This window comes from Hyperolius riggenbachi, chromosome 4 (genome assembly GCF_040937935.1).
Source record: "Hyperolius riggenbachi isolate aHypRig1 chromosome 4, aHypRig1.pri, whole genome shotgun sequence".
Classification (NCBI taxonomy): domain Eukaryota; kingdom Metazoa; phylum Chordata; class Amphibia; order Anura; family Hyperoliidae; genus Hyperolius; species Hyperolius riggenbachi.
In genome coordinates, this window is record NC_090649.1 from 117,205,307 (window position 1) to 117,230,516 (window position 25,210).

At 44.3% G+C, this 25,210-nt stretch overlaps 1 long non-coding RNA gene across 1 annotated transcript in view; it reads left to right on the top strand.

Moving 5' to 3' along the window:
• The first annotated feature begins 1,172 nt into the window (after positions 1-1,172).
• The window catches only part of LOC137570474 (uncharacterized), a 56,940-nt gene continuing 32,902 nt past the window's right edge, over positions 1,173-25,210 (top strand). The window contains exons 1-2 of the long non-coding RNA XR_011031062.1: positions 1,173-1,232; positions 6,568-6,680. This is a non-coding gene — a long non-coding RNA (uncharacterized lncRNA). The remainder of the gene's footprint in view (positions 1,233-6,567; positions 6,681-25,210) is intronic.

A 25,210-nucleotide genomic window follows, 5' to 3' on the forward strand; every position in this document is an offset into this window, starting at 1 on the left:
AGGCCATGCTTTACCTCAACTTGGACACAACCAATTCTACCAAGACTTAATCTTTGGAGGTGCACCCCTTACCTAGGGGCAGATTTCAGTTTTTGCCATAGGCATTGTTTTCCCTAGATACACCTCTGGCCAGGAGACTGCTCAGATGATGTTGCAGTTAAAAGTCAATGCAAATCCATTTTGGTCTAATGATAGTCACACCTGGTTGGCTGAGTGGGATGTGATGACATGTTAGGGCACCTGTAACAAACCAGGCAAACTGTAAAACTCTGAAAGGTATCCTGAGGCATTCAGCTCACTTCATTGCCCTGCACCAGGTATTTGAAGGGTGGTCTGCTGGCATCTGGAATGTCCACTTGTATCCCTCCATGTGAATAAGCCCTTGTTGGTCCCTACACAAGAGATGTACACTGGAAGAATGCAGGAACATGTTTAAGGAAGGACTATTTATAATCTGACTAATATTTGCCTAACATCAGTTGTTCTTCAGCATTTCAAAAATTAAAAAAAAAAACAGACTCTGGGCCCCATTTACACTTAATCAGTTAGTATGCGTTAGTGCGCGTTGGTACGCGGTTTTTTCATAGCAGTGCATTGGGAAGAAGATTTAAGTTAAAACGCGTTAAGTGTGAAAGGTGCCATAGGAAAACATGGGACTTACTTTGAAAATCAGTTTTCTTTCAGTTATAACTGAGAGCAACTGATTAAGTGTAAAAGGGGCTTTAGGCTTGGTCTTTACTTGCCCCGAACCAAGTGTGGCCAGCGGGAGTGGACAGTGTAATGTCCGCTCCGATGGTCTGCTGTGATGCGGTTGGAACATGGGGCAGATGCGGAACCCCCATAGGCTATAAGGGGGAATGCTTCTGCCTGCCCGGGATTATCGAAGATTCCACAGAAGTGCGGTTCGCTTACTGCAACGAGTCCAATGCAGACTGTGAGCAGCTCCTATATATAAAATTCAAGCTGTTCACTGTCAGTTTTGCAATGCAGTAAAATGGACAAAATGGGAACAGAGCCTTATAAGGGCCATATAATTTGACTCTATAGTCAACTTTCCACGTCATCTGGTGCATACTGCGCCTGCACACAATGCGCCCGATGACTTGGACGTGCGCTCGAGAGGGCGCAGAAGACCCGACCCCATCATTGCAGGCGGCCAGCGGGGACACCAAGGACCACCGGAGCTGTGGCAAGGGACTGAGACTGCTGCTCAGGACTGGAAGAAGCCTCAGGTGAGTAAAAAATAGATTTTTCACAGGAACAGAGAAAAATCAATAGCTTTTCAGGGAGAACAATGGCTGCCCAGTGATACCATATTCTAACACAGTGATTATTTTTAGCTGGACCTCAGTAAAAAAATTCCGTCTGGCATAGAGAGAGGCACAGGGAAGTCCAGGGACAGAAGACAATGACTGGTTTAGACATCCTCACCACACTTTAGTGGACAGTATCAGCATAATAATTTAATTTTAAAAGGCATGACTTTAAACAGTTAGAGAAACTTATGTGGTGCGCTGTGCTCTTTATTTGACTTTAGTTCTGCTTTAAGCTTCCTTTATTTTCAGTTGAAGATGAAAAGGCAAATTGGTGTGGCAGGCAATGAATTTACGAACTTACTAAATATATTCTCAGATGCAAGCTTTCAAGAGAAGTCATCACTGTTCCTGGGGCAAGATGTTATACCCAAAACTGAAACCCCGCCAGCTTCCATACACACACCAGTACAGGGTACATCAAAGAGGAGGCATTCAGTAATCAGGCTGGGAGGCACAGAACAGATAGACCCCATTATTAGTGATGCTAAATACACGTTTGTAAATTTCTAAACTTTATGTGAGCAGGAAGGAACTCCCATGATGAATCACTGTTTAATATGCAAATCATTCCTTTAGGTCCCTGAAAGGCCAAAGAGACATCCAGAACTTCTGGTGTGCAGTGTGTCTATAACCTATTAATTTTATAGAGCCATACCAGCTTTCAGAGAGCAGCTGTTCAGGTTAACTAGCCTTTATCAGAGCAAGCCATATCCATATAGGTCTATTGGTAGGGCTTGGGTAGTAGGAGTTTTACAGTCTTAGTTATTTCATGGTTTGTTAGACAAAGCAGATGGTTTTGGCACTCAGCGCCGAGTGCCAAAGCTGGGCACTTCCATAGCACTAATGCTGTGGTGCACACCCCGCTCAAGGGTAATTTGGGGTACCGGCAATTGCCGGACCCCGAATTACTACTTCCTCTGAGTTGCTCTGACTCGGAGGGGGTATAGTATTTAACACCGCCGGGAATTTGAGTGGCAGCAGGGTGATTTGGCTCACCTTGCGCCCAGCTCACCGCGACCAGTCAGTATTACATGTACACAAGTTAGAACCATTAGAACTTTGCAAAAGACTAAAATGAACCTAGTAGCTACTTTATTCATAAAAAAAAAGTTTAAATTAAATATAAATTTGTCTTTTTAAAACAGAATTTTCACTGCTCTCCGACCGCCTAAGGGCGATGGGCAGTTGCAGAGTGGCTCCCCCAGGACCTCCTAACGCCGATTGGCGTCAAGAGCGGTGGGCGGACATTAGCGAGGGATGCATTCCCCACTGAGTTACGGAGCCCCGCTCCGTAGACAGCCTGCAGTGCCAGCCGGGATTGGGCTGACAGGCTGTGAGGGAAGAAAAAAAATGTTATTTTAGTTTGTACAGCGCTGCGATCTAGCGCAGCACTGTACAGGGGACAGCTTTGTCACTTAGCTGTCCCTTCAAGTGGCTCACAATCTGATCCCTCTCATAGACTGATCCCTATAAGAGGTGATCACACTGATTGGATCTCGGATGGGTGGAGGAAGGTGGGATGGAGGGAATTTAAAAAAAAATAGCCATTTTTATATAAAAAATCGCTGCAGCAATCAGATCCCACTAACAGAAAGCTCTGTTGGTGGGCAGAAAAAGAGGCTAGATTCATTTGGCTGCTAAGTTGTATGGCCGAGCAATAAATTGTTAAAGCTGCAGAGTGCAGAATTGTAAAAAATCGCCTGGTCACTTGGGGGGTGTAAACCTGTGGTCCTCAAGAGGTTATGTGAGACGTGAGATGTTTTTCCATTCTTTGTTTCAGTTTTGTGTTAAAACTCTCTGGCTGCCTAGCGAGAGGTACAGGGAAGTCCAGGGACAGGAGACAATGGGCTCGATTCACAAAAGGGTGCTAAGCAGTTATCACGCCGAAAGCTTTTATTGATCGCGCGCACCGCGCAGTGTTAAACTTTGCGCGTGATCAATAAAAGCTTTGGCCGTGCTAACTGGGTTAGCACCCTTTTGTGAATCGATGTTGCGCCGGGTGCGATGAAACCGTTGCACCGGGTGTCCCTAAAACGTTGCACCGGGTGCGCCCGAAACATCGCACCATGCGCCGTTTTGGGCGTGCCGGGTGCGACGTTTTGGGCGCACCCGGTGCGACGGTTTGATCGCACCCGGTGCTATGTTCCGTGCGCACTGTGCAGCGCTAAACTTTGCGCGCCCTAAAGGGCTTTAGGCATGCTAAGGGGCTTTTAGGCATGCTAACTAAGTTAGCACCCTTTTGTGAATCAAGCCCAATGACTGGTTTAGACATCCTCACCACACTTTAGTGGACAGTATCAGCATAATAATTTAATTTTAAATGGCATGACTTTAAACAGTTATAGAAACTTATGTGGTGCGCTGTGCTCTTTATTTGACTTTAGTTCTGCTTTAAGCTTCCTTTATTTTTGGTTGAAGATGAAAAGGAAAATTGGTGTTGCAGGCGATAAATGTAATGAGCTTACTAAATACAGTATATTCTCAGATGCAAGCTTTCAAGAGAAGTCATCACTGTTCCTGGGGCAAGATGTTATACCCAAAACTGAAACGCTGCCAGCTTCCATACACACACCAGTACAGGGTACATCAAAGAGGAAGCATTCAGTAATCAGGCTGGGAGGAACTCCGGGAGGCACAGAACAGATAGACCACATTATTATTGATGCTAAATACACATTTGTACATTTCTAAACTTTATGTGAGCAAGAAGGAACTCCCATGATGCATCACTGTTTAATATGCAAATCATTCCTTTAGGTCACTTTTTTTTTTCATATTTCACCCTTCACAAATTTTACATGAAAATGGCCACAGCTATAAAACATCTTAAAGAGAATCTGTACTCTAAAAGTCTTACAATAAAAAGCATACCATTCTATTCATTATGTTCTCCTGGGCCCCTCTGTGCTGTTTCTGCCACTCCCTTCTGCAATCCTGGCTTATAATTGCCAGTTTTAGGCAGTGTTTACAAACAAAATACATGGCTGCTAACCAGCTTGTGATAGGCTCAGATAAGCTCAGTCTGTGACTCATACAGAGCCTGCAGGGGGCCTGGAGAGGGTGTGCATAACTTCTATCTTATCACAGCAGAGCAGCACATTCTTGCCTGAGCCGACAAACCTGACAAAGAAAAGAAGATTAGATTAGATAACAGAGATATTACAGCGACTGTGCAACTAAGAAAAGCTGCAGTAAGACAGACCACATTAGAACAGGTATAGGAACTTATAGGATAGAAGAAATAGAGGTGAAAATTTTGTTACAGAGTCTCTTTATAATAGGTTACTTGTCTTTTTCCAGTTAAGTCGATACCCTACACGACATATTTCATCATCAGTTGGGAATGTTGCATACCATTATTGCCAGCTTGTGCGTTTGTAGCGATTGGATCCAATCGCTATGGTGCACAGTTTGGGAACCTCAGTGCGGTACAGATACATTGCTAGGCCACAGCACAGCAATGCATATGTACGGTGTTGGGTCCCGGAGCCGTCGCCATATCGCTACTGGCGGCAGCCATTACAGGTATCCGCTAATATTAGGGCTAAGTTTAGGTTACACAAGGGGTTAATTAGTTAGGTAGGAGTTAATATTTTACTTTGGGAGGGAAAAGGAACACTTTATTATTTAATGGGAATACTGTCACTTTAATACTTTGTTTTTCTTGGTTTCATGAATGAGCGCTGCTATTAGCAGCATTCATTCACAGTTAAATGAATGCACGCTCGTGCACGAGTATGTGCACGTGCGGGACTGCCGGGGGCGCACATGCACGTGCGAGAGTGTTTGGCGGCCTTTTAAGTGCAGGACATGAATTTCACATCCTGGAATGAACAGGGGGGCCAATTAGGACATAAAATTCACGTCCTGGATTTATTTTATTTTTTTTAGATTCTTTTATTTTTCAAAAAGAGAGAAAGAATATAAAGGAGCAGAAAACATGAGGCAAAATACTTACATTGTGCACGTAACAAGGCTTGGCATATAGTAATCAATTGCATACATTACAGACATATGAAAAGGGAACACAAGCCAGTGTGCCACCGAAAATAGCAGAGAAAGAAAATTACATAAGTAGTATAACAATGAGGAATGTTAGTAAAATCACAGATCTAAGTCCGTGGATATTTCAGGATCGGAATCTCATGTTCTCTAAAGGTCTCAATAAAACCTGAGCGGAAACCTTGGGCCCAATAGGGATCATACACCAAGGAACCTAATAGTGTTGAAATAACATATAGAGAACAAAAAAGACCGCCTATTGAAAAGCCTCTAAATTTCGAAAAAGTAGTAATAGCTGCTTAACCGGTTTATATAACCCCAACGGCAAAAAAATAAAAATGAGAGGGAAAAGGCCTCAGAGGATAACGCATAGAACTACTCAGGCTCTTATGTTCTTACTCAGAACCCATCTCTTATGCTGGGAATACACGGTTCGTTTTTGCCTTCGTTTAAACCTTCGATTCGTTCGGTAAACGAATCGAGTGTTGAAAACGTATGTGAAAATAGTCATAATCTCATTATAGTTTCGATTAATAGACCCCAAAAACGAACGACTAGTGATCGAACATGTTTGATATTATCTCTCTTTATCCATCTAATCGAGCCATTGGTAGGCTTGATGGCTGTTCAGATCGATTATATATTCGTTTATGCTAGTCCGTCCCTGTAAAAAGGGATTTTCGTTTCGTTTCTTTGCAGCCTTCGATCATTGGAAAAACGAAACCATCAGAATCGAAAAAAAAAACGAAACCGTGGGTGGTGATATTAACCGTATGACCGATTATTTCGGGATCGAAAAGGACAAAAGGCACAATCGAAACGAAGGTTTAAACGAAGGCAAAAACGAACCGTGTATTCCCAGCATTAGCCAGACAAGAGAGACTGATACTGCTGAGTCTCCTGGAATTCAAACCAGCCAAACCAGGTTTTCCAAAATTGCTCCTGTCTATCCTGAATAGTGGCCGTGAGATCCTCCATATATCGCACCGGTCCACCTCCTTGAGCCACTCCTGCACAGAAGGAGGGTCTATGTCCTTCAACCATCTAGCAATTAGGACCCTAGCTGCATTAACCAGATGTCTAGTAAGGGTTCTCTTGTATCTCTTGATGGACCATGAATTATGGTGTAGCAGAAAGAAAGCTGGTGAGTCAGGTGGTAGAAAATCAGTAAGTTCATGCATGTCTCTCACGTCTGTCCAGTACTGAGTACGTTTACTGCATGACCAAAAAGTATGCAATTTCATTCCAGGTTCCAGCCCACATCTCCAACACAAAAGGAGAAATGCAGCCTGGAGGAGGTCAGATACCACCTCGTCAAGATTTTGTATCCCGCCTGAAACTTCGAGGAGATGGAAAATTTATGTGAGAATAACAAAATCTTTCTCCATTGTTTATCACTGAAGGAGATACCCATGTCCCGCCACGTCCTGGAATCTTAAGTGGTTAAAGAACCATTCCAGAAAAATAGTAATCAGTTTAAATCTGACAGAACTGACAGGTTTTGGGCTAGTCAATCTCCTCATGGGGGATTCTATAGGTTTTCAAAAGCATTTCCTGAACGGCAGTTTTACTGCCAGAAAGGTAAGTTACCAGCCGACCTCCCTACTTACTTGCACACTATTTTGTCAGTTAGACTTAGCAACTGCCATTCAGGAAATGCTTTTGAAAACAAAGAAGAGAGAATCCCCCATGAGGAGACGGACTAGTCCAAAATCTGTTGGCTCTGTCAGATATTAACTGCTTACTTTTTTAGCTGGAGTGGTCCTTTAAGAAGTGTAATGTGGCGGTTAGACTTTAACTGTAAGCCTTTTTAAAAATGAGTGGAAAATCCCAAGGTCTATGCTTTTACCGCCTTGAGGGAAAAAAATCTGTGTTCTCCCTTAACGCTCCTAATGAGTTAATACTGAGAGAGCAGAAAATGGTATTTTAATTTGTCCCATATGTGCCTTGTATGTACACATACCAATGAGAAGAATGATGGGATACTGCAGAGCCAGGGAGACTGCAACTTATCCTCTGTGCAATTATACCCAGAACCCAGCAGTAAATGGAAGAAGGTCCCAGGAGTCATTTATTCATTTCTCCTGTTTATTATGTTTTAAAATATTTTCTCCCCTCTACCACCCGCCTTCCCTTCTCCTTTATCCTTCTCTGGCGTTCGAGGTATTACGAAATGAATCTGGGATCCAGTCCAGCACGCGTGGAATTCGGATCGCCATGACAACTGTATTTTGGGATGGCAACAAACATTGGTGGAAATGAATGCTTTAAATTCATGAGCAGGTCTCGGAGGGGCTGGAAAAGGCAGGAGGAATTTAAAAATAGGAATGAAGCAGAGAGAGGAGAGAGAAACTCCTATACCAAAAAATTCCGGAGAGTAAGGCCTGGTGCACACCAAAACCCGCTAGCAGATCCGCAAAATGCTAGCAGATTTTGAAACGCTTTTTGTTATTTTTCTGTAGCGTTTCAGCTAGCATTTTGCGGTTTTGTGAAGCGTTTTTGGTGTAGTAGATTTCAGATATTGTTACAGTAAAGCTGTTACTGAACAGCTTCTGTAACAAAAACGCCTGCAAAACCGCTCTGAACTGCCGTTTTCAAGCGGCTGCAGAAACGCTGAAAAAGCCGCTCGGTGTGCACCAGCCCTAAGAGAGGAGCGGATGAAGTACGCTGTTTATTGCAGTCATTGTGCCCAATTAAAACATACTTGTTTACGACTTGCGTTCAGCTCTAGTTTTCTATTCTTCATGTGAGCTTTTTTTTTGGTTAATTGTTTTTGTATTTTCTCTGTCCCATGTACATCATTCTGTTGAAAGTTTAAATACAGATACTTTTTGTGTTGAATTTGTGACTTACAGTATGTTTTTAGGTTTCAATGACTTATCTGTGTTCCTGTTCTGTGGCTTTTAAAGTGAATGGGAATCGCCCCCCCCCCCCCCCCCCAAAAAAAAATAAGGCAGATACTTACCTAAGGAGAGGAAAGGCTCTGGGTCCTATAGAGCCTTCCCGCTCCTCTCTCGGTCCCTGTTCCAGCGCTGGCTCCCCTGTAGCAGTATTCGACCATTTGGTCAAATATTGCTTGCTCCACCGCCAAAGGGAGGCTACAGAAGTTTTCTGGAAACTGAGTGCTCCCGAAGACAGGCCACTACATACTGCGCACATGCAAGCGCCCTCTATCACACACTCGATAGGACTGTCTTCGAGACGACTCGGCTCCCAAAGACTTCTGGAATCCCTCGCGGCGGGGGTTTCAAACGGAGGAGCTGCTGCTGCAACGAGGGCACTGGGAGAGGAGAGGGAAGGCTCTATAGGACCCAGAGCCTTCCCTCTCCTTAGGTAAGTATCTCTTCTTTTGTTTTGTTTTCTACGATTCCCACTGCCTTAAAGGTTCTTCTTTAAGAAGGCTGCAGGGGGCCCCATGGGAGGAATAGATTATTTTCCCTGTCCTGAAAGACTGACAATTAAGGGCATGGAAAGAAAAAGCTTTCTGCTCTCTGCACAATTGTTCTAATGATGGCATCTTCTCAGCCACTGATAAGGAATCAAACAAAGTTTTGTAGACAAAGAGTTGTAGACAGTCCCTATTCAGTATGCAGCAAGGTCCTGTCTACAGTGCCCTGCCCCCAGCCTCTCCACCCCCTCCCCAAGTGCTCAATACTGTAGTAATTCTGGAGTCTGCAGAACCTGTTCTGCTCTATCAGAGGAGAACATTGTGAGTGATATAAGAAGCTGGGACTGGGAGCATTTTTCTGTATGCGTTTTCTGCACACCACGTGTCTACATGTGTGAAAACATGCACGTTTTATCACAGAAGCTAATGTAATTGATAGAGAAAATGTGTGCAGTGCTTCACTGCTGTCTGTAGCCAATTGAAGAACATTGGTTCTCAGTTTTCCGGTTTACCTGTGCAGAAAGCGAGGGGGAGTAGATAGGGCCTCATCCAAAATTTTGCAGGTGGGCCCAGTGATTTCTAGTTACACCCCTGCTTCTTCCCTATTGTTTCCACCCCCATTCCTCTAGATTGTAAGCTGGCAAGGGCTGGGACCTCCTCCTGTTGTTTCTTATTTTGCTGTAATTTGCCATATGAACGTGTACTAATTTTAGTGATGTCTCAAGCCACACATTAACTATGTTTGCACTTGTACTACTGGATATCATAATTGTACAGTGTCTTGAACCTCTCATGAATATACAGTGCATTGCAAAAGTATTCGGCCCCCTTGAAGTTTTCCACATTTTGTCATATTACTGCCACAAACATGAAAGACCAACACAAAGTGGTGTACACATGAGAAGTGGAACGAAAATCATACATGATTCCAAACATTTTTTACAAATAAATAACTGCAAAGTGGTGTGTGCAAAATTATTCGGCTCCCTTTGCCTGATTGCACCTGTGTGAAATCTAATGTCAGTACAAATACAGCTGCTCTGTGAGGGCCTCAGAGGTTGTCTAAGAGAATGTTGGGAGCAACAACACCGTGAAGTCCAAAGAACACACCAGACAGGTCAGGGATCAAGTTATCGAGAAATGTAAAGCAGGCTTAGGCTACAAAAAGATTTCCAAAGCCTTGAACATCCCACGGAGCACTGTTCAAGTGATCATTCAGAAATGGAAGGAGTATGGCACAACTGTAAACCTACCAAGACAAGGCCATCCACCTAAACTCACAGGCCGAACAAGGAGAGCGCTGATCAGAAATGCAGTCAAGAGGCCCATGGTGACTCTGGACGAGCTGCAGAGATCTACAGCTCAGGTGGGAGACTCTGTCCATAGGACAACTATTAGTCATGCACTGTACAAAGTTGGCCTTTATGGAAGAGTGGCAAGAAGAAAGGCATTGTTAACAGAAAGCATAAGAAGTCATGTTTGCAGTTTGCCCAAAGCCATGTGGGGGACACAGCTACCATGTGGAAGAAGGTGCTCTGGTCAGATGAGACCAAAATGGAACTTTTTGGCCAAAATGCAAAACGCTATGTGTGGCGGAAAACTAACACTGCACATCACTCTGAACACACCATCCCCACTGTCAAATATGGTGGTGGCAGCATCATGCGCGGGGGGTGCATCTCTTCAGCAGGGACAGGGAAGCTGGTCAGAGTTGATGGGAAGATGGATGGAGCCAAATACAGGGCAAACTTGGAAGAAAACCTCTTGAAAACTGCAAAAGACTTGAGACTGGGGCAGTGGTTTACCTTCCAGCAGGACAATGACCCTAAACATAAAGCCAGGGCAACAATGGAATGGTTTAAAACAAAACATATCTATGTGTAAGAATGGCCCAGTCAAAGTCCAGATCTAAATCCAATCGAGAGTCTGTGGCAAGATCTGAAAACTGCTGTTCACAAATGCTGTCCATCTAATCTGACTGAGCTGGAGCTGTTTTGCAAAGAAGAATGGGCAAGGATTTCAGTCTCTAGATGTGCAAAGCTGGTAGAGACATATCCTAAAAGACTGGCAGCTGTAATTGCAGCAAAAGGTGGCTCTACAAAGTATTGACTCAGGGGGCCAAATAATTACGCGCACCACATTTTGCAGTTATTTATTTGTAAAAAATGTTTGGAATCATGTATGATTTTCGATCCACTTCTCACATGTACACCACTTTGTATCGGTCTTTCAGGTGGAATTCCAATAAAATTGATGCATGTTTGTGGCAGTAATATTACAAAATGTGGAAAACTTCAAGGGGGCCGAATACTTTTGCAACCCACTGTATGTTCCCCAATATTTGTTTTGTACAATGTAGAGCACTACGGATGTTGGCGCTATATAAATAAAAAATAATAAATCTCCTTTCCTTTACTTATAAAGCAACAATATTTTTACCTCACAGTATAAGAGATTAAAATATTGATGTAGATTAAAAAAGTTTAGAAAATTACAAAAAGGACATTTGTAGGGGACCCTGCTGGGCCGGTTCTTCCATGGGGTCAAACTGGGCAATTGCTCAGGGCCCCTTGCTACTTAGTGGCCACACAAGTCAGGGACTTTAGAAGTCTCAAGTTTACTGTCTGTACAGTATGAAATGGTAGTTGGCCCTAAAACTACCCTATATAGTTTACAATATAAATGGTTAAGGAACACAGGATACACAGAGGCATAACTACAAATCAAGGGACCCCCAGCCACACTTTGATAGGGACCCCCATCATGCACAGCCAAGTCCGGATTTATACTTTTTCTGCCCCTAGGCCAGCTTTCCTTGTGCAGCCCCCTCTTCCATGTCTAACATGCACTTACAGTAGCCTCCTTCAGTTCTATACAGGTTCCTTAGGCAGCAGCTCCCTATTCACATTTGTTGCTCCTTATTTGCAACTTTTGTATTCCATTTGCAGCTTCTTCTTCCATATGCAGCAATCTCTCTTCCATGCCCAGCTGCCCCTTGGCCCATGGCCTGGGCCTAGGTGGCTTTTCCTGAAATCCGTCCCTGTGCACAGCCATTTTCGCCTCCACTGATGTGCTGCGTCCCACAGCCTACAGACTCATCTGACTGTCCCCCATCTGGAACAAGGAAGGCCACAACAACACCTACAACAATCAGGAGTAAGGGGTGGGCTCCTGCATTGGTGTTAGGGTCAGCAGTTGGAGCCCCCACAGCCCTGGACCCCCATGCAGTCACAAGGTCTTCTTTACTATAGTTACGCCTCTGCGGATATGGTAGGAAAAGAAGATATAAGCCAGAAGGGCAAACTAAAAAAAAAGTACTGTTGAGAGCTATGCGTAAACTGATAACGGTTATGGGGACATCAGGTTGTGGTGCTAATGGTGTAGTTCCAGAGCCATGGGCCACAGAGCAGATTTTACAGCACAGCACCAATAATGTAGTACTACTGCAGTGACTGGAGGGTGGCTTCATGAGTGCCCGCCAGGTCTAGGGGCCCTGGTGTGGTTACAACCTCAGCATCCCCTATTGCTTTACCACTGGACTGTGGCATGAACTGTTCAGTGTACTCTGTAAAGCACTTAGCTTCATAGCAGATTAAATTGTTCTTAACCACATAACAACCGCCTTCAGCCGATGGGCGGCGGCAAAGACTGGGCCTAAACGATCGCAATACGCCCATCGGCGGCGGCTCGCTATGTGCTGGCTGGCCGGTGATCGCACGCTGGTGCCCAGTGATCGAGGGACCACCAGGGCAGGCTGCAGCCCCCCAGGTAAGCACCCAAACACACTGATCCTGCCCTCCCCTGCCCTCTGATCGCCCACAGCACCCCTCAGACCCCCCCTGCCCACCCCCAGACCCCTGTTTGCACCCAATCACCCCCTAATCACCCATCAATCACTCCCTGTCACTATCTATCAACGCTATATTATAGATTAGGTCCTAAACTGCCCCCTGGGGGCTTCTGATCAACCCCCCACCCCACCACTCAGATCCTCCCCAGACCCCCCCCCCCTCCCCGCTGTGTACTATATACATCTATTCTTCCCTGTAATCACCCACTGATCACCTGTCAATCACCCATCAATCACCCCCTGTCACCACCTGTCACTGCCACCCATCAGATCAGACCCTAACCTTCCCCTTGCGGGCATCTGATCACCCACCCACACCATCACATCGCCCGCAGACCCACCCTCAGATCACCTCCAAAATGCATTGTTTACATCTGTTCTTCCCTCTAATCACCCACTGAACACCCATCAATCACCCATCAATCGCCCCCGTGTAAGTGACAGCATTATGGGAGAAAAGTAATTTATGGCTTATTTTACTCTGGAAAAAACGTACTTCTTATTTGTTTATGTTTGCACATATTTTACATTGTACAATTTTTCGCCATAGTGTCCCTTTAAACATCAATGTTAGAGATGCTGAAAAGCGGACACAACTGCGTCAGTGGGCTCAGGCACATGCCCACTAGAATGAAGCACTAATGTATGGAGGAAAAAAAGCTGAGCACAAGTAGCTTTATTATAGTGGGCCGTTATAGTCAGAAAGGTAAAAAAGGGTTCCTATGCTGGACCAGAGGGCTGCAGATACATCCAGGAAGCCTTTTTTTTACACTTCAGAAGTACTTTAAGAAAAAATGGGGAACAGCTTCCCAGACCAAAATTATAAGGTGCCTATCACATCAAAATGAACTGATACTAATTTGTGAATCAGTCAGCAGAGGGCGCCAGTGCACTGCCTCTGGTCTTTCTGACAGACACACTACTACATTGCTGTTCATCAGCTCGTTATTTGCCTACTAAGCTTTCCAGGGCAGGTAGAACCATGGCTAAAGAACACTAGTATACAGACAGAACATTTAAAGATTACCCTGATCAAATATAATTATACTATAAATAAGCATTGAATCTTAATTAATATCGCATCATTTGACTGAAGGCTGTGGTGTGTGGTACCAGGAGGTTATGTTAAGATTGTGAATGAAAATGAAGACAAAGGCACGTGCACCATCTGTCCTAGTCATGGATTGGTTTATTGCATCAAGACATCAGTATTCCATGAGGGAATGCATTTTGCTTACATGTGGATCAGTGTAGCAAAGTCGGCTATTGGAGTGGAGGGGGGGGTGTCGGGAGATGCGGTGGAACAAGCGACAGCCATTTCGTGTCCTCCTGGATGCTTGGGTTGGATGAGTTCCACTGAAACTGTGCAACGCAGCCTGACCAATATTTATGTTTTATATCACTTTTTTTTTATTAAAAATTTTGGGAGGGGAGGTAAGGAGTTAACCAATGCTATTTTAAACGTATTTAAAATAGAACTGAAGTTTTAAGGTGTAATTTCACTTTTTGCCCACTAGTTGTCCCCCACACTTTATTTTGATTTTACTTTTGAAGGCCGACACAGGTTACAGGAAGAAACGGGTGTACGCAATACATTGATTTTATTTCAATGAATTCCAGCATCTCATTGATGCCAGAATTCATTGATATCGGGCACTTAGATCAGTGAATGGAAACTGTGTTTCCATTCACTGATCTGTACACTAACAGATTGCGGCAAGAATGGCGTGCGGGAGCCATCGGAAGCGTGCACAGCGGCGATTGTGGCTAGAGACTAATATCTACTTCCCTGGGTCTTCCCTGGCAAGTCCTGCGGGGCGTAGATATAATGCCCGCACCGCGGTGTCTAGTTAAATTACATTATACAGTGGTGTGCTAATACTTATGTTACGATTGTGGAACTTTCTCCGTGATCAGCGCACAACGCGTGCGCTGATACGGCGGAAATCCTCCACAAGCGTATAATTGCAGAAACCCAGCAAAAGGTGCTACGCACCCGTAGAGGGAAATTCCTGTCGGCAGATGGCGCTGGGGAGTGCAGAGGAATCAATCCTCTGTACCTCCACAAATGCCAGACAGGAATTGTACGAAGCGCAGAACGCAATCGCAAGAGAAGCGATTGCGAATGAGAACGAGCAAAGGGACAGGTTGTATGTGTGTGCGCCAATCTAGTCGCCACCCCGCGACAGCGCACACATAACAGCAGATACAAAACAGAAATGCAACCGCAAGAAAGGCGATTGCCAAAAGTGACACAAGGCAGATCAGAACAGAATACGAGGATAGCAAAGGCACAGCAAATCATACAATGAGGAGATACGGAAAATAACAAACGCTAACTGAACGCGAACACCGCACTCATTCGCAACAGTGCACGCGTTCATGCGCGGTCTCCACGTGATAAGCACAATAGAGACAAGCACGCCTAACTAACCATCGACAGACAAACATGAAACAGAGGACGCGAGCGCTTGCTTAACGGTTACCTCACCGAGCCTCCAGCAAGCGTTCGTAGCAGACAAGACAGACACACGAAAACAGGGACAAGCGAGAGATAGGATCCACAGCACTAGCGAAAGTGGCTAGCGCGATCCAGGAAGACAGAACAGAAGGATCCACAGTACTAGCGCAGGATGCTAGTGCGATCCAGGTACAGAGTAGCAGAACAGAAGGATCCACAGCACTAGCGCAGGATGCTAGTGCGATCCAGTTACAGAGTAGCAGAACAGAAGGATCCGCAGCACTAGCGCAAGATGCTAGTGCGATCCAAGTACAGAGTAGCAGACCAGAAGGATCCACAGCACCAGCGAAAAGAGGCCAGTGCGATCCAGGAAGACAGATCAGAAGGGGCTACCAGTAACAACCGCTGTTCTGGTTAGCACCCAAACACACAGAACGATTTCCTGTCGACCACCGCTGGGACAGGACAATCGCAACAGACAAACAAAACAGATAAGCAATCCTAACTGCACTAGGGAAACCTGCCCAGTGCAGTTTACAGGAATTACTCTAAGCTGATCTTCAAACAGAGAGTAAGGCTGACACTCCTCCAGGAGTGTTTCACAGGAAGGAATCCTTATGACCAGCCAAGCATTGTGGGAAACACATAGTACTTATAGTACACGCCTCCAATGAATGTGGCCAAGCAATTTGCATGACAACGTATGCAAATTCCTCAGCAAGAACAAGCTGCAAAACTGACAGAAGGTCTCCTTTCCAGAGTCCTGCAGCATGCAAACCTAAACAATGGTCAAAAGGCTGCCTGCCTGCGCAGGCAGCTAAGCGGATTCTCACAACTTATCTGTCTTTACTACTACAGTTTGTTTCAGAGAACCGAATGAAAGCCCCTGTTTAAAACTTTTTATTAACCTTGTTTAAAGAAAACCTGAACTGAAAATTAAAAGTCAAAATAAGCAAACACAAGTCATACTTACCTTCCATGTAGTCTACTCCTCAATCTCTTTCTCCTCTACTGCATCCTGTTTGTCCACTGCGATCAAGGGAATTCTCGGTCTTCCATTTTGAAAATGGCTATTACCCCATAACAGCTTTCTGGTCAGCACACTGTTAAACCGGAGCAGTGCTTTTCAGCGCTGCTAGATTTGGGCGCAGCCGGCGCCTCCATAGACTATAATAGGAATCACTCCTATTGCAGCGCTCAGTGAGTAACGTCGGCGCCGTCAGAAGACGGAGCCGAGGTTGCTTAAAAAACACAATAATTCGGCCTCCAGCAATCGATGGATGCCGAATTATTTCATTCCCCCACTATCCATGGCGGCCTGGAGGGGGAATAGTAATTAAATCGGCCCGGACTTGTGCAGAAGCAGGATCAGCCATATACCGCTGTATCCTGCGCCCAAGTCTACCGGCGCCGATTTCAAATGTACTCTGTTAAACTGTCACATTGCCCACTTGAGCCATAGGGAAACATGGACATTACCTTGCTCATCAGTTGTCCTCTCAGCTATAACTGACAGCAACTGATATATAACTCACAGCAACTGATATATTTCAGTTCTGATAAAATGTTGTCAGAAGTGGAAGAGATCATTGTCAGAAGGAAATGGTGAGCTTCTGAGAGGAACTGATGGCGAGGTAACTATGTAATGTTCATTTGAAGTTAACTCGTGTTTATTTTAAATAATTTTACTCAGTTCAGGTTCCCTTTAACAGATGTGTAAATAAGCACTGCTCTATAGAGAGAGAAGGATGGACGATGGGCAGCAAACATGCAGGAGGCATCCTGCAGCATGTGGGATAATGTAGAAAATGCACTCATTAGTCGTGTAGCAGTCCACCATGGCAGACGGCTACTCACCATCATAGGGCAGCTGTACACACTGAATGCCTTCCTACTCCTTCCTGTAGGCACATACGTAAAATGTAATCATTCTAAATACCTTTATTTTGACACATCATGGTCACATCCCTGCTGCTGAACACTACCACAGTGATGACCAGGCTCTCCATCCCAGAATTCAACACAAAACTCCACCCCCTTCATCACCTGATCAATTTTCAGTCAGATCAGGTGGAAAGTTCGTACATTGGTAGACATTGGGCTGGCTACAGAAGCCTCATGACTCAGGTATTCGAGCACAGGAGACAAAGCAGACAAAGCCCTCTTACCCACATGCCATAAATTCTGCCGTGTTTTCTGGAATGCAATGCAGAACGATCTGAGGGGACATCAGAACACGATCCACGGTATCGGAAAGCATGGTTGATAATGAAAATATGCGAAAGTATTGCGATTTCCATGAATTATGATGAGTGGAATCGCAATCACATTGCCGAAGATTGCATGGAAACAGAACTGCTGTGCGTTGTGACTGCACTCCCGTTTCCTGAAGTGCTGAAGTAGATAGAGTCTTAAGGTGGTCACTAACGGTCCAATTTCTAGCGAAAAATCGTTTGAGCGATCAAAAATTCGGATCGGATTGAAAAATTCGGATCGGAATCTCAGTTGAAGGACTCAATCGATTACGAACGATTATAAAAATAGTCGTCCGATTGGATTTTTGTCAAACCAGAATTTGGATTTTCTTGTTGGTTGTGCAAAGATTGGTTTGTTATGGTGTAGCAAATATTTTTTTTTTCCGATCACAATTATCTGATCGCTCGAACTATTTTTCGCAAGAAATTGTATTGTTAGTGGCCACCTTTAGGATAGTACCTGACAAGCTTTCTATTGCATGGCTTAGCAGGATTCTCACAAGAAAAAATTAAAACGGCTGGATCATATATATTTCACTACATCAGAAGTCTTCAGCCAGCTTTACAGGGTTTTTGTTATTTGCAAAAACAAATGAGCCACAAGCCACAGAGAAAAGAACAAATCTGTTATGACTACTTTATGGAACAATCACTAGGTCCTAAGACCAGCCCTATAGGTATGATTGATTAAGCAATAAGCTCAACATAAAAATAGGTAAAAGATTGCTGGATGATATGTGTTGTCACCAGCACAACTAGCTAGATATATGAGACTCATATATCTAGCACTTTGTATATAGGCACTCTCACTGTATATATATGTTCCTCCTTACTGTGGGCTGAGTAGGTACTAGACTCAGGGCTCCCTGGGAGACACGGCCTAAGGACAAACCAGGGCAGCCGGTACGACTCCCCACAAGCTACAACTACAGACTATTACAATTAAATGGAATAGCTACACCACACCTTGCAAGTGTGGGGGATAAGCAAAGACCTCCATTTTACCATTGTACTCAACCTCCACATTGAGGCTGTAGTAGCATATACGCTCACGTCTGCAGTTGTGCTGGTGACAACACATATCATCCAGCAATCTTTTACCTATTTTTATGTTGAGCTTATTGCTTAATCAATCATACCTATAGGGCTGGTCTTAGGACCTAGTGATTGTTTAATTTTCCCTGGTATTGTCTCGGATAGTGTATGACTACTTTATGGCACAGGTGTCAACCCAACCATTTTATGTGGCCTTATGAACATTTTTGTGCATTGTTGCAAGTAAAAGAATGACATCACACTGCCTTCCCATGTAGAAGAGCACACCAGTGATGGGGTTTTGGTTGAAACATACTCAGTTTGAGCCACTGTGATGCAACAACCCATGGGACCCCTCAAGGCCCCATCCCTCCTGGCAGGGCCGGTTCAAATAACAATTGGGCCCTAGGGCAAAATTAGCCTGGGGGCCCCCCAACAGACACCCCCGGACAAAAAGTGTCATTAGAGGCCCTTTGTTGCAGCCCCTACAGGCTCTGGAGCCCTGGGGCATTGCCCATTTTTTCCTATGGTAGCTCCGGCCCTGCCTCCTGGAATCTAACCCCTCCCCCCATATGACTGGTGAAACACACAAACCTACACACCTTCCCAACCCCAACACCCTCTCCCCACATAGCAGAGGAGCACAACAGAGCAGTGTATTATTTACCTGCTCCAGCGCTGTGTCGTGTTTCTTCTGTTCTTCCTGGCAGCCGCATCATGCTTTATGTTGCATATCACCAGCTACTGATCACATGACATGCATTCCTAGCCAGAGGTATGCAGCATAGAGCATGCGTCTGACAGGAGGATTATAGCACACTGAAGCAGGGAAATATTCCACTGTGCTACTGTGTAGAAGGGGAAGCTCCGAGCAGCCCCCCTACAGTGGTGGTTATTATAGTTACTCCACTTAGTTTGAAACTATTAAGTAGATGTTAAATCTTAATAATTTGGCCCGCGACTTAGACTATGTTTTAGATTTTGGAAAATCAGATCATTTTCACTAATCTGACCGGAATTGTTCGGTGATTTTTGTCCAGTAGTGGTCCCAAATGATCATTTCTGATCGTTCACACTAAGAATCATTTGTAAATGATTGTTTGGCAGATTGTATGGTTAGTGGCCCTTTCACACATCACAGAAATTGTGTGCAATATGCATTTTTGTGAATTAATGTTCATTGTACATCTAATTACATCTATTACCGCTGGCTGCACTTCGAGTCCAACTGCGGTCTCCATCCAGCTCCAACCTATCAGAGCAGTGGGGGAGGAAGAAGGGGGCGGCTGGTGAAAGTAGTCTTGAGTGGTAAACAGTTCAAATCTGTCCCTGGGCGCCACTGTGGGGTTCCCCAATCCTCAGGTAAGTACTCAGCTTTACTTGTTCGGCTGTACCAGGGCGCCCCATGACCCCAATCCCCCATAGTATCAGGCACATTGCTGTGGACTTGTAACATTATTATTATTTAGTATTAATATAGCCCTGACATCTTCCCCAGCGCTTTACAAAGCATATAGTCTTGCTTGCAAGTCCTCTTTAATGTTCTCTGAAAGCAAGAAGGCCAACAAAACTACAAACACAAATATTTTTCCACAAAAAGATAGTAACCATAGAAGACAGAAGGGCCGAGGACACGCAGAACCTTCTCACTAATGGCTTTCTGTTTTCCCTAATTCACCGAAATGGTTGGAATCGTGTTTACAGTGTGAAAGGAATGCAGACTCGGAGCAGGAATTCTCTCTATGTCTGGTATTATTTCTTGCACTTGATTTATCAGACTGGGAGAATCTTGTGGACAATTTGATAAACCTCCCTTGAAGAATAGCTGAGGAATTTCTCTCTGCTAATAAATCCAGCCTCCAAAATGCAAAAACGAGATATTTACACAGTCATGGAGGAGACAGATACCGGTCTAGACATGAATTAAATAAGAATGAACATGGACCGTGCCCTCCCTCACAGGGAACATTGCTGTATGGTCATTTAAAAAAAAACAAAAAACCATACAGATACGTTAATTGACTTCCCCCTAAAAATGTTGCCCTAGACTATGATGGACATATGACTATGGTAGAGATTACATTGTGAGCCCCTCTGAGGAACAGTTAGCCTACAAGACTACATCATCTGTACAGCACTGCGGAAGATATTGGTGCCATATAAATACTAAATTAGGGATGGTCAGAAATGTTAATTTCCAGTTCCATGGAAATTCCAATTTCCGCCAATGCCGATTATCAATTCCATGGATCTCGAATGAGTCCCTTTTTGTAATTTTTTGCATCGTCTTATTGGTCAAATACTTCCAAGTTGACTCTGCATTCTCGTGAGGAATTTTACCATGGTAATCGAATACCACAGAAATGTTAGGCCAATCACAGAACTCAGAAGTATTGGACTAATCAGAGATAGAGAATTTTACCACTGTAATCGAAGCCACATACATTTTAGGCTAATCACAAGACTGGGGAATACTCGGTAATATCCGAGTCTTGTGATTGGTTGACAATTACTGTGGTAATCCGATTAAAAATTCTGCCTTCTCTGATTGGTCCAATACTTCCGAGTTCTGTGATTGGGCTAAAATTACAGAGTTGCAGTATAGCGGTATTTCTGTGGAAATCCGTTTTCCATTTTCCAATTGGAAACGATGATTCACGATCAGATTTTTATTTCTGTAGAATCCGAATGATCATCCTTACACCAAATAGTAATAATGATGGATGCTCGGCTCCAGCTCTTCAGGGTTCTACGCATGCACACTCCTTGCATTCATTGTAATGTTATTTGAAACTACTTACATAACAGAAGTGTAAACTAAGTGGCAATTACCATTTTGCACCGAAAATCGCAGTCAGCATGGCAAACATGCTGCAATGTCGATTATGATTCTCAAAGTGCATTTTCAATGCCGATTGGTGGCAGCGAATCGGAAAAACCTAATACGGGGCAATATGGGCAAAAATCAAAACGCACCAGTGGATTACCATGTTATCGCGGTGCCCTTACGATTGGACACAATCCAAAAATGTGTTTGCACATGTGGCCGGTGGAAAAGGGCTCGTACAGTTCAATGAAGCCTGTCAAAGAGACTGTGCATGCGTAGTAACAATATTTACATATTGCGCAAGCGCAGAAGCGCATGGTAGCCATTTATAGGAGAGTTATCAGAAAGCCCGGGGCCCCAGGGCCACGCATACAGCGGACAGGTGCTGTGGCTGATTGGAGGATTGCGTAGTGACAGCAAGGGCACAGCAGGACCGCAGGGCTGTCACGGACAATTCACAGTCCAGAAGGCACGGCTGGTACACACAGATGCCAGCAGATGTCTTGGCACAGTTCAGTGGGGCCCCAGGCATGGGGGTATGGCATGCAAGCATGCCACGTAAACATTGGCGGTTAAGGCCATTGGTGTAACGCTGTGCACGCGCCGCCTCGTCTGAACAGGTAACTTGCCATGACAAGGGCCAAGGATGAAGCCTCAGTGAAGTTAAACTGCGTTTTTTTTTTTTTTTACTTTAGGTTCCATTTAAGTATAATAGCGTCTAAAAGGGCATTACTCTTTCTAATGACCCAGGTTCGCTGTTATCTCTTCTACTGAAACAATGGCTGCCATAAAAATTGTTAGCATTGCTCTGGTGGCTATGGAGTTGAAATAGATGTTGTGCAATAAGTGCACTAAGGATGACTACAAATATTTAGTCCAAGAATTCTATCCAGGCCTTAAGCGTGGATTACGAGCCAATAAAGCTGGTTTAGGGATGCTGTAATGGATCGTTTAGCTGTGTGGCAGAGTAACATATTTTTCTCTAACATTCCTATAACTCTCCTGCTCACAAGAGGCCTCTCCAATTACACCTTCACATTCCCTCTCTGGATCTGGCCATCACCACTTCCTGTGTGAGGAAATTCCATCAATTTGATCACTCTTTGGATGAAGAGGAATTTGTTTGCTTCAGCCGCAATTAGTAGTGCTGTCATGCCTGGGTTGATGGATGTGCTTTACGTCACCGCTGTGTATGTAACCTTCTTTTCTATATACTTTGCTACTTTCCAAAACCACATTTTCAGCCTGTTTTTAGGTTTAGAATTTGTTACTCTCTGGAGCCAGGAAAGGCCTGAAAACAGAGGAATTTCTCACCAGCCCATGAATCTGTAGAGATCAAAGGTTTGTACAAGCACAGAATCACTTCCCCCTTTAAAAAATTCCATGAATGCCACAAAGATAGCTGAGGTTCTTATCTGCCCGGACCACAAGGCTGACTTCCTTTTATAATGTTCTTGAGCAATTGCTGACATTAAAAGCATGTTACTGAGTATGAACATATTTCAGCTAAAACCCCCACACTGATGATTCCTGTATTTATACTACATCAACATGTTACTTTACAGAGTACATAGAGCCAAATTAATCCATGCCATGCACTGATGAGGATCAAACAAACCGAAACAGTCTGTATGCATGTTGGATTATTATGGCTCTGTACTAATTACAAGCTGACACATCATTGCATTCCAGCGGTTCTGGAGGTGTGTTTAGCTTCTAAGGGTAGAATGGTTAATTTGCATATATTCAGCAGTGTTGCTCTGGGAGACATCTCAAGCTCACTCCAACCTGAATTATTGAAAATTCTTTCTGTTTTAGGAAAGCAAACTTTTGTTTTTCTTAACATGGTATCATCCTGATTTAAAACTTCTTGCTTTTACAGAGTACAGTATATATAAGTTAATTGGCTTCCCCCTAAAATTGGCCCTGGACTATGGTACAGGTATTACACGATACATGCATAGACGTATGACTATGGTAGGGACTAGATTGTGAGCCCCTCTGAGGGACAGTTAATGACAAGACAATATACTCTGTGCTGCGGAATATGTTGGTGCTATTTAAATACTTAAATAAATAAAAAAAATATAGCACTGACATTTTAGGCAGCACTGCACAGAGTACCGTATGTTGTCTTCTCACTAACTGTCCCTCAGAGGGGCTCACAATCTAGTGTCTACCATATCTATCTATCTATAAATCATAGGGTGCATGTATCATAGTCTAGGGCCAATTTTTAGGAGGAAGCCAATTAACTTATCTGTATGTTTTTGGGATATGTGAGGAAACCGGAGTGCCCGAAGAAAACCCATGCAGACACGGAGAACATACAAACTCCTTGCAGATGTTGACCTGGCTGGGATTTGAACCAGGGATCCAGCACTGCAGGGCAAGAGCTCTGACCACTACGCCACTGTGCTGCCCATGTATGGTTATTATTAATATTACTACTATATATATATATAATGCTATGTTCTTCCATGACGCTGTACAGAGTACAATAATATACGCATACATGCAAAAAGGGCGCCAGGAAATTCGGGAGCTGGGTGAAGCCAGAAAATGGCTCACCCTGCTACTGTAAATTCCCTGGCGTCGTAGATTACTATTCCCCCTCCAGGCCACCATGGACTCAGGGGTAAGATGTTACTGCTGGCGGCTAAATTGCATCGTTTTTTTGTAATTTCAGCTCCATATTTTGGTACACCCAAATTACCTTCTGAGCGCTGCTACAGCCATAATTCACATTACAGTTCATGGCGGCCCTTTTTGCCTGTCTTGTAATATACAGTGACCAGACATCCGAGTTTACCTGAGACTTGTCCCAGAATTAGGGTCCCCCATCCCAGGCACAAATATGTCCCAGGCAATGTCCCAAGTGGGCCACTGGATGTCCCAGATGGGCTGCCAAATGTCCCAGGTGGGCCACCGGATCTCCCCTCCACTGCATTCTGTGGCAGTACCATTGGTTCCCATGCTCTGTGCCCGCCTCCTTAGAATAGTGGCCCGCCCACAGAGCAGAGATGTAGCTGATCTGTGGGTGGGCTGCATCTGTGATCATTCTTCTTTTGTGTTCCCCACTTAGCTGTTTCTGGGCAGCATACTTAAATGTGTGATGGTGGTGGGCTCCCACTTCTTAATTATATATGTGGGGAGATTCTGTCTAATTATATTTTGGGTTGGAGGAGTACAATGTTTAAAGTGAACCTGTAAGGCGAAATAAGGTAAAAGCCATCACGGTCCCATCCCATATTGCGCCCAAAATTACCTGGTCAGTGTAGACAATAGTTGTTTCCAAAAATATATATATTCACTCCGTTTGTACACATTACAACCAGAACATCCGCCAGCAATACAAGTATAAAAATAGATATATAGCTAATGCGTAGTATAAAAACATCCAGCAATACAGATAGGGCTTAACAAAAACAATGGTGGGGGTTGCGAGGGACCAGAGCACCAGTGGCAGTAAAATCAGGGGGCGTAGCAATAACCACAGCAGCCATAGCAGCTGCTATGGGGCCCAGTTGGAACTTAATGTATTCACCATTGATTTTCTTGTGTTCTTCCACCCTCTGACTTTGTCTCAGTGCTCATGAACAAAGCGCAGTGTTGATTGCATGAGAATGATTGCTTAAGAGTGCCTACATGAGGGCCCCGTGAAAGTTTTGCTATGGGGCGCCGTGATCCCTAGCTACACCACTCAGTAAAGTGTTATACTGTAGATTAACGGCTTCTGGTCGCGGGAATTTCCTCCTCTTCAGTGTACACAGTACAGCCAATCACCATGCAACTACAGAACTTGCATGGTGACTGGCTGTATGACGCTTGTACACTGAGGAAGAGTGAGGAGGACCTTACTGCAGCCAGAAGCAGTTAATGAACAATGCTCTGCAGGAGCTCATCAAGTCTTCATTTGGTAAAATAAGTACAGGAGGAATGATAAACGCTAGGGGAGGACACTGTGGAAGAAGGTGTTCAAGAGACTCTAGAGAAGGTGACAACAGACCTAGAGAATGAAACAAGCAGTCTTCTGGCTTCTGCTGCCAAAGTGGATATGTGTCTGAACTAGGACT